At 36.3% G+C, this 10,770-nt stretch overlaps 1 non-coding gene across 1 annotated transcript; it reads left to right on the top strand.

Annotated features, from left to right (window-relative positions):
* The first annotated feature begins 3,579 nt into the window (after positions 1-3,579).
* Positions 3,580-3,686, top strand: LOC111561042. The gene has a single exon (XR_002743412.1). It is a non-coding gene; the product is annotated as a U6 spliceosomal RNA (small nuclear RNA).
* Positions 3,687-10,770: the final 7,084 nt, after the last annotated feature.

Below are 10,770 nucleotides of genomic sequence, written 5' to 3'. Positions count from 1 at the left end.
ATTCCATTAAACACCACATCTCTTCATCGCTAGCCAGGTACAGCTGAAATGTGTCCAGCCTGATGCCCTTCTCTGCCCTGCTCAGTGCTTTGCTGATGTGCTTAAGTTTGTCCCCGTCTGTCTGTGCTGAAAGATCACATCCTTGAGTCAAGACATTTACCACTACTTGAAGAAAGTTGTTAATTTCTTTATGCAATAATCGTTTTCATGCCCAAAGTCAAGTCAATTTCTATAACTCTTCCCATTCTGGTTTCTATTTTAAAAGATCTGCATGTTGCAGGAGTATTGCAAGCTTTCATGCAGTATGCTCTGAAAAATACCAGAGGCAGCTACTTTATTCCCAAATATTGTGGGAATCGAACACACTTTTAAATTTGTGGTACCATATTTATGATCCACTCTAGCTTTAACCATAGGACAGGATAAATTGCTCTAGAATTCGGGAGGTGGAGGTGACGTTAGAGCAACTTTCTGAACTGTTATGACAGTCTGAATAAAATGTTCTTTTACTTTAATGAAATTATTGATGTTATTGAAATATCAAGTGTGCATTGTTATCAAACATATACTCTTGTTTCATCTACCTAATGTCATTCCCATCTAACCATTTTATAGCTAATAACCTGTAGATGAGGTGGGTGTGGTTCTGGGATTTATTAAATGTCGTGGGAACTGGCGGGAAACGAACTAGTAGAAAAAAGGAAGGTCTCTTCTTGAGCAGGTGCTTCTGTTTTGGATGCAGTTTGTTATTTGCTGTTTCTTAATATATTTCACAATTCCATTTGTACTACAATGACTCTCAGAATCTCATAATAAGAATATATCATAATTGACAAAAATTATAGGTAGTTTTATAGTAATTTAAGAGACATATCTTTTTTTTCTGTGAGTTGTTAAATACCCTTCTCTTTCTCCACTTTTTTATGTAGAGACTTATAGAAATGTTTCTATGAAATCTAAGATAACCTTGGAATGAATCTACTCTTTTAGAGTATATATTCTCCTTGAACATTTATTAGGACTCTAACATTTTACTCTGCTGTAAATTTTAGTTGCTATCCTATTCTTTACAACCAACTTTTCAAGGTTTAATGTCAATTCCTAATTTGACTTTAAACTTGCCAAGTTTTTTGAGTGCACATGCTATATCATATTAGCCTCAGCTTCCCTCATTAATCTTTCCTGCTTTTGTTGAATTCCTTTGGGAATCAACAAAAACAACCAGAGTTGTGTCGACATTAGTTGTAATTGTTATTTGTGGGAAGGAGGTGTGCTCAGATTCTTACTGAAATCTGGCTCAAAGCAGCCCTTAGGTAAGGAACAGCACAGAAAAATCCATGTGTAGGAGGTAATTCTCAGAAAGTTGTTAAAGTCATTGGTTTGTCTGTTTTCTGAATAAAACGGTTCATTTTTTTCTAGTATTATTGCACACAGTGCAATCAAAGAAAAGTTAAACGATAGAGTTGTGTTTTATGAAAATGTTTCAGCATAATTTTGATTTTCAAAACTACAACTCAGGCTTCTGGAAGAAGTAAGATCCCATGTTCTTAATTTCATATCCTACCCATCTCAGTATGATACCTAAAATTTATTGAGACTTTACTCCTATGCAGATAATCTGCTAAGTGACTGGTTGCTGACCCTAAGGTAACTATCATTATCATTCTTGTACCAATGAGGACAGTGATCTTTGAGAGGCTAAACAGCTTCCCTAAAGTTTCAAAGTCAACAGTGAATCTGATTTTCAAAAGCAGATACACCTGCTGCCAAAGTCTAGGCTTTGTCCACAATTTTACCTGTTAATGTTAAGTCTTATTTTAATAAATTATTTGCATAACATTTGAGAACTGAGAACTGTCCAAATAAAACAACGTGGATGCCTCCACATGCTTTAAACTGTATGTTATGTTATTTTTTTTCTAAATTCATGAAATTAGAGAAATCCTGTCTCTCACTGGTTTATTTTTTTTTCAACGTTTATTTATTTTTGGGACAGAGAGAGACAGAGTGTGAACGGGGGAAGGGCAGAGAGAGAGGGAGACACAGAATTGGAAACAGGCTCCAGGCTCTGAGCCATCAGCCCAGAGCCCGGCGCGGGGCTCGAACTCATGGACTGCGAGATCGTGACCTGGCTGAAGTCGGACGCTTAACCGACTGCGCCACCCAGGCGCCCCACTCGCTAGTTTATTTTATACAATCTTCCCTCCTAGCATCATCTGGCTCTTCTTAAGTCTTAGAAGACTGTATCAGGTAAACCCCATTAACTAATTTCCTTTGTCACCCACAGGTTTTGGTGAAAACATTTGTCAGATCCAGCCCAGTTGCCCATCTCTGCTGAAGAAAGCTGAGGTCCAGGTACTTTTGGTCCAGGGCACAGAGAGGGAAGGAGCAGCCCTCTCAGGCCAGTGTAAAGGTGGCTTACTATTAACTGGTAGCCGGATCTCAGAGAAGACATCCTATCCTGCTTGTGAGAACCATTACCCACCCCACCATCTGAGTGAAGATTCTTCAGGCTCACCTATGAGGTGATTATTATATCTCTCCCCTGTTTTTTCACATGAAGATATTCAGGCTTAGAAAATTTAGACAGGTAATGTAGGAGGGTCACTTAGGTGGTACCTGGCAAAGCCGAGATTCTCTATCAGTTGTTTCTGAATTTGAATAAATTACAAGGTGCTCCATATGCCGCAGAGGACATGCTAAAACAGGAAGCATCTCAAGATCCAGAGAACAGATGAGGAGGCCTGGGGCAGGAATCCTGTTCTCCCAGGATAGACAACCAATCCTAAGAAGAGGGGATGGAATATCAAAAATCAACTTCCACCTACATCTGAGAAATCTCACGCTTATATTCATCATATGCATTGCTCATATCTTGCTTATATTGACCTTAATGCAGTGAATCGTTACAGCCTTATTATGGTTAAATTGCTAGAGAGGGACTGTCAGGATAATGATGACATTATTAATTATTCATGTGGAAAATGAAAAGGCTAAGTCGAATCCAATTTATATATGGAAACAAATGATTTCCCCAAAAAAGAGCGGAACAGTCCTTTTAAAATTTAAAATCCAAGCGGTGTTTGCCTTTGCCATTACATATATGAGTTTCTATTTGTTTATTTATAAAATAGCTATTCATGCGAAATCTACATCCTGTGGAGTGAGTACAGGTGCTTAATTGCTTGCCCGTAAGCAAACCATTACTGCAACCATAACTCTATTCTAGTATGCAGAGAAAATGTGACGAGTAGAAATAGCTTTTAAATAAAGTTTTGTAACCTATTTCGCAAACAGTTCCCCCCACATTTTAAATTAATTTATGTCTTTTAATTATTTTTTTTTCTCCAAGCATCAGGAGATTTTGGCAAGTGCAGTTCTTGCACTTTATTTCTCACGCTTGGTTAAAAGTCGGGAGAAAGGAAGTCTGCTTCGTGCCTCCCACTTTCCACACGCAGGAATACGGAATGAGCTTATGAATACACAAACAAACTGTGACATGAATCAAGCACATGTGAATTGATTATTAGGTGATGCTTGGGGTGTTAATATAGTCCTTTTTGAAATATATATATTCCTGTGCTCGCTTCGGCAGCACGTATGCTAAAATTGGAGCGGTACAGAGAAGATTAGCACGGCCCCTGCGCTAGGATCACATGCAAATTTGTGAAATATTCATATTCTTTTGGTGCTTAACTCATTCTATTCTTTTTCTGTTCAAAATAGTAAACTGCCATCATTTCCTTAGGTTCACCTGTGAACTGTTCAGGCTTCAGGTTTCTATCTTGGCACAGAGAACAGAGATCAACCAGTTTTTGATAATCATCTGAAATAAATTTTACTTGTTTCTTACCTTTTGAGTCTTCCAGTTGATGGCAAAAAAACTAAAGAGAGGGGAAAAGGAAGAGGCACCAGGAGGAAGTAAACATCTCCAATTGTCTGTGTTTTTATTTCCTAGGGGATCCACAACCACGGCCAGCCACCACCAAAGGACTCCTAGAATGTTTCTTTGTCTATTCATCTATTTTTTCGTTTGTTTGTTGATTTCCCCCCTTGAGGCAAAGGTGATTGTTAACATTCTCAGGCTAAAAGTCATGTCCTACTGCATCAAATTTAGGTGTAGGTTTTTCACGTTCCTTTCTTTCTACCAAGTTTTTTTTGTTTGTTCCTTTGTTTCTTTGTTGGTTTCTTGTTTTTTAAGAGAGAGAGCTGGTGAGCAGGGGAGAGGGGAGAAAGAATCTCAAGCATGTTCCACTTTCAGTGTGGAGCCCAATGCAGGGCTTGATCCCAGAACCCTGGGATCCTGACCTGAGCCAAAATCAAGAGTCAGACAGTGAACCAACTAAGTCATTCAGGTGCCCCCTTTACCAAGGATCTTTTAAGGAGACATAGTCTGAAAAAACTTACACAAAGACAGGTTTGACAGTTCAAAACCTTTCTTAAATGATCCAATTAAAAAAAATCATAGACAGCAAGAACTGAATGTCTAAGTTACCTAAAGAGACAAGTGTTTAATGTGGGAATTGTTACTTTACTGTCATCCCCTCTCCATTGTTGTGCCCATCTGCCCCATCTGGCAAATTCCCCGGCAGCCACTGCCATCACTCAAGAGACCACCAACTTCCATATCGCCCTGTGATTTCCCTGAGCCCCTTCGCCTATTGCTCTCAACCCCACACACTCTCTCTTGGTTCCACTGAACTGTATCATTTCTCTACCTCCATTAAAAAAACTTGGTAGTGTATAATTTAAACTATTTTTTAAAGGATGAAAATACATAACAGATATAGGTAATAAGTAATAAAAAACAAATACCACATAGAATTTTAGAAAAGGTCTGGCCTTCCTAGTAACACTAGAAATAAAAGAAAGACCCTTAATAAAAATAAATAATATTGTACAGTTATTTTTAATATCAAGTTTTTAGTTTAATTAAAAACACTCCTGGGGCACCTGGGTGCCTCAGTGAGTTAAGCATCCAACTTTGGCTCAGGTCATGATCTCATGGTTCCTGGGTTCCAGCCCCACCTTGGGCTCTGTGCTGACAGCTCAGAGCCTGGAGCCTGCTTCAGATTCTGTGTCTCCCTCTCTCTCCGACCACCCCTCCCAACTCGCGATCTGACTCTCTCTGTCTCAAAAATAAATAAACATGAAAAAAAATCCTGATAATGACGATGCCATGATTATTTTGATGGCAATAGGAATTGGTATAATCTTTTGATAGCTCAATGTTCAGATCTTCTGATATAGGAACCCTAGTCCCACAAATTCATAGGAAAAAATGCTAGCATTCATTTCATCACTATTTTTAATTAAAAAAAGGAAAAGAACAAAAGAAAAGGAAAAAATCTACAATGACAATGTTTACATAAGTTTTGAGGCATCATCTTGATTAGGTATTCTACACTTTACAGCACAGATATGAGGAAAATCAGAACCACCCTCTACTCACTGAAGAATAAATAAAATGAAAGACTGTTTTTATAGGTTGCTCATTCGTACCGATGTCAGTAGAAAATGCAACTTTTTTCAAGTTTATTTTTATTTATTTTGAGAGCAAGCAGGGAAGGGGCAGAGAGAGCCAGACAGAATCCCAGGTAGGCTCCACACCATCAGCACAGAGCCTGATGTAGGGCTTGATCCCAGGAGCTGTGAGATCATGACCTGAGCCAAAATGAGAGTCAGACGTTTAACCAACTGAGCCACTCAAGTCCCCCGAAAACTCAAATATTACTGGAAAGTTGATGTTAATACATTTTGTATCTTATCCTCAGCAATTGTCTTAAAAACAGAATCCTTCTTCTTTGACAAAGAAACTTAGGAACAGTTTTGGTTTTTTTTTGCTTTTTACGTGTAGCAAGTCGAATCAGAAATCATTAAAATCAGAAAAGGTTATAGAGATTGTTGAGTGGGCGATATTGTTCAGTGGGAAATCTATAGTATTGGAAGAGGAGAGGATATTGGCTAATAGAAAGAAGGCAAGAGCCCGGAACACATACCAGTGTGAGCAGTGTTCACTCAGAGCTGAAGAGACAGACAAAACACAAGGGAGCCATAGAGTGTTTACATTCTTAAACAACATGTGTAAAGACCGATAAAAGCAGAGGTGAATTTTGACATAATGGAACAGGGCTTCATTGGAGATTAAACTGTTCAGGCAATGAGGTTGCTCCCAAGGTGCTAATGACTTTAAAATGAGAAATACTACAGTCAAATGAAGTAAACAGCAGTTGGAAGCAGAGCCACACGAACTCCACGGAGATTCTTTCTAAAAGAAATTCTGGGGAAAGTTTAGCGGGGTTTGTCTTGTAAGGGTGTGAGATCATGGATAAAGTCTTATCTGTCATTATAAGATTGTTTCTCAGTTCAGCCATTTCCCATCTGACCTTAAATCTATGCACTTACTAAATCTTGTGGGTGAGATGTTCCCATATTGTCTCACTTAATCTATTTATGGATACTACCACCTGGAAGCAATGGTGGAAAAATGATAGGCCTGACATATTTAGCAAAACAAGGCACACAAACAGAAAATAGGACAAATATGTTCCACACAATATTTAGATAAACAGTGACTAATGTGTGTGTGTATATATATATATATATATATATATATATATATATATATATATATCTTCTAAGTAGAGTTTGGAGCATAATTTTATGAAAACAATTCACTTTTATCTGAAATTCAAATTTACCTGGGTGTACCCTATTTTGTGTGACAACCCTGAAAAGGAGACATTGTATAAATAGTATGGGGGCCCAGGTAATCTAGACATCCAGCTTGCCCTTGCAATAGTGGGGGGTTCAGGGATTCTGGTGTTTACCCATCTGGAGCTGGGAGTGAAGCAAAGTCAACAGAAGTCATCTGATAGCCCTCAAAAAAATTTTTAATATTTATTTATTTACTTATTTACTTATTTATTTAGTGCAAGCAGGGGAGGAGCAGAGAGAGGGGGAGACACAGAACATGAAGCAGGCTCCAGGCTCTGACCTGTCAGCAGAGGGCCTGATGCCGGGCTTGAATCATGAACTGTGAGATCATGAGCTGAGCTGAATTCAGATGCTTAACCTACTGAGCCACCCAGGCGCCCTGATAGCACTCAAATTTTAATGAAATCTGAAAAGTCCCCGAGGTATGTCCTATGAAAGGCTTCTCTTCCATAGATTCTGACTGGGTGAGTCTGAGGCAAGTCTCAGTATCTATATTTTAACAAGTATTTCAAGTAAATCTATTATAGACCAATTCAGGCTACACTTTGAGAAAAAAAAAATCTAGTCCAACCTTCCTTTTTTTTCAAAAAATAAAGATATATACCCAAAGAAATAAAATAATGTTCTAATCTATCAATACTTATTATACCATAAATTAAAACAGAAAATGTATTTAATAATTCATTTGAAATAACAATAGTACTATTGATGTAAGAATAAAAACATATACTTATAAAATAATTACATTTTCCAAAATAAAAAATAATTAAGTGAAAAGAATTGTGTATAGTTTTTATTTACATTAATGTAAATTTCTTTAATGTATGTTTTAATAAAGACAACTGGATTGTCAAATCTTCTGCATTTGCTGTTTTAATATTTTGTTTTGGTTGAGGTATATGAAGAAAATTTGGCATTACAAGATATATAGTTTAAAAAGGAGATGCATTTTAAAAGTTTTTTCACTTAATAGTGGATATTCTTTTTGAGAAAACTAAATAGGCAGCAACTTTCATATTAACTCTACAATGACTCTATTTTACAATGTTTTCCAAGCAATCAAGCACTTAATGTAAAATGTGGAAAATGTTAAACAACACAGTATTGTTTTATAAGCCTTTGCCTAGAACTTAAAAAGAATCAAATGTGTTTAAGGGGAAAATTTTAAGAGAAAAGCATCATTAGATTTCATGAGACAAATAGAACTTACCCATGAATGAAATATGAATATATATGTGTATATATACATGTATACATGTAGACATGCATACACATTATTTTCCTATTATATATATATTTATATAGCCATATATATATTATTTATAGCCATATATATATACACATATATACGTATATATGTATACATATATATACATATATATATTATAGCCATATATACATATACATACATATATATATTTATAGCCATATATATATTATTTATAGCCATATATATGCTATATACATATATATCCATATGTATATACATATATATCCATATATATGCATACAGGTGTGTGTGTGTGTGTGTGTGTGTGTGTGTATAAAAACAGCTTTTTTGTGTTTGTCTTGTTCTACAACCCAAAAGTAGGGTCCCATTTCTCAAATTACGTTCTTTTTAAATACAAGATAATCAACTTGGTAAATTTATAAGAAAAGAGTAATTTTAAATATATTTGATTTTGTATCCCAATACTTAAAAGTGCCTCAAATATGCTCTATATATGATGTTTCTGTTCTAACTCATGTTTATAATTTTTTTGTTATGTTTATTTATGTTGAGAGAGAGACAGAGCAGGAGCAGGGGCTGGGGAGCAGAGAGAGAGGGAGACACAGAATCTGAAGCAGGCTCCAATCTCTGAGCTGTCAGCACAGACCTTGACATGGGACTTGAACTCACTAGGTGAGAGATCATAACCTGAGCCGAAGTCAGATGCTTAACCAACTGAGCCACCCTGGTGCTCCTGTTCTAACTCATTTTTAAGAAAAAATAATGTAAATAAAATAAAATAAAATAATTCAGATATTGAAAGTGTACAAAAGTTAATACCTCTTGAAGAACTGATTTTTCACACCTATTACCCTATTATTCCAAAACCCAGTGCTGTGAAATATGATGAACTGATACGCATGCCTCTTTTCTGTTCTGGGGGAAATAAGGCAGAGAGAGAAGAAGAGGAGAAGGGGAAGGATGAACAGGAGTAGGTTGTTGGTGGGGGAAAGAGTGAGAAGAAGAATTCATACAAATGACCCAGAACTCGTTCTGGTAAATAATTATGTCCTATTCTCTGTCAGAATCCATATTGCTCTTTTCAGGAGGTGAGGAACCACGGGTAAAGGCAGATTTGCCACAAATAGCCAAAAGCACTTTGCAGAGCATACCATATTTATTCCTTTTCTCTATTCATCTGCTAAACTTTGTTCCTTCGGTCTTTTTTTATCTTTTATCTTCCTCCCCCAATCTCCTGTCCAATTCTGTCTATCTATCTATCTGTCTGCCTATCTGTTTATCATTTGTCTGCTACCTACCTACCTACCTACCCATTCATCTTCCCGCAGCTGCCCTGTCTCTTTGGTCTGGCTGTGTTTGGGACTGGTGGTGTAGCTGGGTTTTCTGTCCCTCTTACCTGGAATAGCTTTACATGTAGGACAAGGCATGGAAGGTGAAGGGCGTAAGACTAATAGCCATAAACACAATGACCTGCTTTTTGTGCAACTTTGTGTACTATCTATTTCAGCAACTATGTGAGTACTCAAAATAATAAACACACAAATTGTTCTAGTATTTCAGTTCTAAAATAGATATATTTATTTTCAATCACCACTATTACATAATCAGAAGGAGACCAAAAGATTTTGTTAACTATAGAAACACATTTTGAGGATTAACAATATCATAAATGGATAGGTATGTACATGAGTGTACATATTTTGTGTAATATAATTACATTCCTTATATCACACTGAACAAAAAATAACTTATCTTACAAACTTGATCGAGATTTGTATAGAGAGAAGATGCTAGAAAAAAGTGTATTCAAGTAGTTCAAGGTGATGATATGGAAATCTTGATTTATAACCTTGAAAATTGCTGTTCAGGGTAACCACATATATCCTTAGGACAGTGTTAATTTGTACAAACATTCTGGAAAGCATTTGGGAAATACATATTAAGAGTCCTAAAGATTTAGATTTTTTTGACCCAATTAAATCCATTTTTTAAAATTTGCCCTAAAACAATATCAGAGTAGGAAGTTTTCTATACGAGGATATTTATTGATATTCATTGAGGAGGATATAGCATTTTTTTGTAATAGCGAAGCAAAGAATAATTGTAAACAACTTAAATAATCAACAACAAATAATTTCTTAGATAAGCACAAAATATCCAAGTGATTGAATATTCTGCTTCCATTAAACAACAGGTTTTCAAAGATAACTAAGAGTATAAAATGGATATACACACGTATGTATGTGTGTATACATACATATATATACACATATATGTGAATATATGTGGGTGATTGTGTGTGTATATAAGTTCACTTACAAAACGCATTACTTAACAATGTAATTTTTCACAGATGATTTGTGAGTGTGGACATTATTTTGCATAGAACAGGACACTGTTAAGAAACACACCCAAATGCTAATAATCAATATCTCTGGATGATAAGATTCTGGCTGACTAAAAGCTTCATACATTTCCACATTCTCAAATTATTTACATGAATCCCACATTGTCTTGCAGTGAAAAAGTAAAATCATATTCCCCAAATTCTCACATGCACAACGTTTATATTTCCAAAGTCTATCGCCGGCCTTCATCGGTGATTTCTGGTCTCAGTGCGGTTCGGTAAATGAGCAAGGATGTTAAAACCACTTTCAAAGTCACCTTCTTCAGCTGCATTCCTTGGGGCTTATTAAGGTGATAAACACCTTTGACCAAAGCTTATGGTCAGCAACATTCTCAGCAAAATCAGATGCTCCCATGACTTTTGTTTTTTATGGGTATGAAACCGGCTGTTCAAGAACTCAGCATGGCACTCAGGC

This window comes from Felis catus, chromosome B3, assembly GCF_018350175.1.
Source record: "Felis catus isolate Fca126 chromosome B3, F.catus_Fca126_mat1.0, whole genome shotgun sequence".
Taxonomy (NCBI): Eukaryota; Metazoa; Chordata; class Mammalia; order Carnivora; family Felidae; genus Felis; species Felis catus.
The sequence above is the reverse complement of the archived record's forward strand: the minus strand, read 5'-3'. Positions and strand labels throughout refer to the sequence as shown.